Source organism: Echinops telfairi, unplaced genomic scaffold (assembly GCF_000313985.2).
Source record: "Echinops telfairi isolate 266 unplaced genomic scaffold, ASM31398v2 ScPeMD7_9;HRSCAF=40, whole genome shotgun sequence".
NCBI lineage: Eukaryota > Metazoa > Chordata > Mammalia > Afrosoricida > Tenrecidae > Echinops > Echinops telfairi.
The window spans coordinates 57,659,711-57,664,405 of NW_022103906.1; positions in this window are offsets into that span (position 1 = coordinate 57,659,711).

Below are 4,695 nucleotides of genomic sequence, written 5' to 3' on the forward strand. Positions count from 1 at the left end.
TTGTGCATGGGTTGCTGTGGGTCAGAACCAAGTCAATGGGACCTAACAACAGCAACAAAGGCTTAGAAGGACATTTTTTGGGTCACTCTGCTAACTCTAAGGAGCAGCATCCTGCATTTCTCTCACTATGTCTGGGACTTCCATGAACAGTTATCACTAAAACGATCTGATGCTCAAAGCCATCGCTAAAGCCAAATATTTTAATGATAAGATGTTATATTTATATTTAGGTTTGTGATGATGATTTTTGTCAATTTAAGTTTACAAACGGTATTAGTGAAGAAGGTATTGTGGGTGAAAATTAATTAGGAAACTTTGGCTTAAAGTTTATCTTTGTTCCCCCCGAGCTAACTCCTTTTGAGTTCAATTTGTCCCATGAACATTCTTAGGGTGTTGTTTTGACGAAGCAGTCTGTGTCGATGATGCCTGTGCACTTCTGCCCTGACAGCGTCTAGTGACTTAAAAGAGAACACGAGAAAGATGGAGAAGCGCCTCCCCCCAAATAGCTGATATTTCAGTCCTCACTGTGCACATTGCTCAGGGAGCAAAATACATACATGAACATAAAAGCTTTTGTTTGCTTTTTTCAAGGACAGGGTCTATCTTGTAGTACCAAGGATAAAACCTGCTCCATGCCTCCAAACTCCAGATCAATGTACCCAAGTTGAGTACATCTCTTAGTTAACTCTGACACGCTCACCGTCGTTGAATAAATGCCTACTTACAGCGACCCTATAGTACAGGGTAGAGCTACCCTTGTGAGTTTCTGAGCCTGTACCTCTTCACAGGAGTAGGAAACCTCCTCTGTGTCCCGAAGAGCAGCTGCTTTTAGCAGCTCAATGCATAACCACTATTCTATAGGTAGTTGTTTTTATAAAATACTTTGGATTGACATTGGTTTTAATATGTTTATTCCTTCTCTGCTATTAAAATAAAACCCCCATTAATAGGAAAGGAGCTTCACCTATTTAATATTGTATAGTTCATATTCAATACAGCACTATATTAGGAAAGAAACTCAAATTAGGAGTAATTGAGCTAAAGTGCCTTTATATTTATTTCCTCTTCACCACAGTGCAGTGCGCTACAAATAAAACAGGACTTTAATGTGTGAAGATTAACTATGGGATTGAGGAATTGAATTCACGTCAAGAGAGTTGATAACTTTAGGAGACTTCTGTTTATAACGGTTAGTGATTGTAAATAGGCTAGCCTTTTACTTTTATAAAATGTATGAGCTTTTATTCTTTTAGTGTAATCATTTTATTGGGTGTTCTTACAGATATTATAACATTCCATAGTTCAATGACATCAATAAGTAATGTACAATTGTTACCACAATCAGTTTCAAGCCATTTTCTTTCTCCTTGAACTCCTTGATATCAACTCCCCTTTATCTCCTCGCCCCCCCCCAACCCCCTCCTGTGTCTGGAACACTCTTTTTTCTTTTCCTGTAATTGTTGTTTCCCCCCAATATCTTACACAATCCAACATATACATTCACATACAATTCTGCTGTTGGAGCCCATCGAGTGGGGTTATACAGTTATCAATGCTATCCGGTCCTTATTTTCTCCCCCTTCCCCCCAACTCTTTCTGTACCCTCAGGGAACCAATACTCCTGTTACTGTTTGTGAAGGGTTATCTATCTTGGCTTTCATGTACCGAATGATCTTAAATACACAAATGTGCATATGCAAATCTAGCATGATTAATGAGGTAAAACAGATTAAAAAATAATAGTAAGGGGAGGAAATATTAAAGAACTAGAGGATAGTTATATGGATCATCAGTGCTATACTGCATCCGGGTTTTACCATCCCTTCCCTGTGACCCTTCTGAGAGGGACTGTCCAATATCTTACAGGTGGGTTTGGGGTTTCCATGACATCCACGCCTTTTCATATTGATTTCGTGAGCTTTTATTCTTTAGGCAGTTTGGTATGTAGTGTCCAAATACCTAGGAATTTAAACACAGTGGAAAAGAAATTAATGCTACTCAATAATATAGAAAACCTATCCTTTGGCTCTCTTTTTCTCCTTTAGAATATATTGATCTTCTTAGCACTTGGGCACAAATCTATTGAATTTTACAAACCAGGGAGAAGTCAGGAGAACAGTTGAATGAGGAACAACTGTGAATCTGGGAAAGGAAACCTTGTTGCTCTATTTGAGGAAATGTTCTTCTTTTCCTTTTTGTTCTCCATTTTCAGGAAAACTTACCTCATTGTAGCCCTGGAGAGGAGCCTAGTCCACCTGGAGAGGGAGAGTGAATGCAGTAGCATTTCCCAAGTTGAGTCATTTATGTAGCACCCCTTACTAGTTTTGTAGAAAGTCTCCTCCAGGGCACTCCGGCTGCCATATATCTCCTTTGCAAGGTAAGTGGGCTTTCCCCTCTGGGAGAGTTCGCTGGCGTGACATAATTGGCTTCAATATGTGAAACTTCTTGCCTGAATCCCCCACGCTGGGCTCTTGTGTTTTCTTTCCCCAAAGGTCATGTCCTACACAGCATCCCCACTGGGCTGGGTCAGCAGGAAACCAGGGGACCATTTCTGTTCATCCTTAGTTGCCTAAACCGAGAGAAAATTAGAGCACTATTGATTTCACCTTCAGCTTTCCCCTACAAAGTTGTTGTCTGTGCCGAGTAATCCTTTGTTTTTATGCCTTAGGCACCATGAACACGTGGTCAGGATAGACTATGCACTTTTCATTTTGGGCAGGATGCTATCGAACAGTGAATGTGATACGGAGAATGGCTGTAAGATCGAATTTCTTCCAGGAGTCATCTTGAGGTTATCTCAAGCTTGTACAAAATCAAGCACCCATTAGACCTTCTTGCAAGAGAAAGAATAAAAACTCTAATGGCTTTCCATACAACTTCAGAAGTGCTGTACCCTTTAAAAACATTAAATTAAATTAACTAAAATGGGAAAGAGACAGCCTTTGCTTGCATTTTCTGGTGTTTCCCCAGAGGCTTTTTATCTGTTTAAATCAACCAGGGTTTTTTCACATATTGACATAAGCATTCATTTGCTAATTTGTTGGACATTAAACTGCCTGGAGCCTTCCCCAGCATCTTGAATGAAGCTGAAATACTTGGGACCTTGGGGCTATTCCTGTCCTGGGCCATTCCCTGAGCACATATGGTTTTCCCTCCTCTATCTCCTTAGATAAAAGTCAGTGCTGATCGCCTTAAGGAAAGAATGAGTTAAATGGACCAATATTCCAGCCCTGGATCTAAAGACCCAGCCTTTTCAGAGGGCCCTCAGCACCTGCAGCAGCAAGGGCATTTGCACATACATAAATAAATAAATTAACAATGAATAAATAATTTAATCCCAGCCACACAATGCCACCTTGCAGATCTGGTCCTTTGCAGTGCCCAGTGAATTTGTTCATTTCTAATTCTTTTTGATAAAGTCCTCAGATACTTGCTGACTGTCAGCCTCGTTTTCTTATTGTTTTCGCTTGATTAGTTCTGTATGACCCAAGGTCGCCCTTAAAATCCACATCTCTCCCGAAGACTCCAAAAGGCCTTCTTTTGAGCACCCCACCTCCTCTCCACCAAAAATAAAAATAAAATAAAAGGGTGGAAAGTGCCTGTGGTTTCTCCACACAAAAGCCTGGACGGTCGTGTGTCCCAAGCTCCTGAAGCAGCCCTTCATTCATTCACCCAAGCGCAAAAATAGCTCGTTAGGGAGTGCCGTGTGCTTGTAGCGAGTCTTTCTCCTGTGCACTGGGGTGAGGCTGTGTGAAGTCTCCCCGGGCCTGCAGGGACCCCTTGAGGCCTGCTGGGAGACTCCTGGGGCAGGAGCGGCCCAGGCAGCTGCCCACCCACACGGTGTGTGCTCAGGGCTCTGCTTTGTGGGTTTTCAGGGGAGAGCCCGGTCTTCACTTGATCACAGTTACATCAGTCTGTGTCGTCGTTCAACGGTTTTAAACAAACAAATTTCATTCTCGGAAAGATCGATCATGCTGAGATAACAGTCAAGGGCAAATACAACCTCAAACACTTGCATTGCAGCTTGTGCTGCAGGTCAATTGCTCTCAACAGGTAGGTTGGGTAGACTCGGAGGCAATGGGGACCCTAGGGACATCTACCTTGCATGTCCTAAAGGAAGGAGGGAGGGCTTTTGAAATGATGGAACCTTTCTTTTCCGGAGAGAGATGTCCAATGTCGTTGGATGAACCACCTCGGCTGAGCGTCTCTGACCTTTGTGAAGAGCGATGAGTGGAGACACCTAAGAGACCCCATGCCCAGCAGGAGGAATGCCGTCAGCAGAGCGTGTCAGATATAGCACTCCACACACCGGTCACATGCCGAGTCGTGACAGCAACTCTCGCTTTTCCTTCTTTCAGAAGTTGTTAAATATTTCAAAGTGATAAAAAAGTCACGAGAAGGACACAGCAGACACCTGTGGAATAACTACCTCCATCAGCGTGGGGTAAACGTTTGCATGTTTGCTTCATCTCCTTTCTTGTTTTCTTTTGTCAATAAACCATTTTATTGGGGGCGTTTACAGCTCTTATCACAATCCATACATTAATCGTATCAAGTACATTTGTACATATGCTGCCATTATTTTCGAAAGATTTTCTTTCTACTTGAGCCCTTGATATCAGCCCCTCTTTTTCCCTCCTTCCCTGCTCCCCCCACCTCTCAGACCTGTGGGAAGCTTAACTTCCTCTCTCTTTT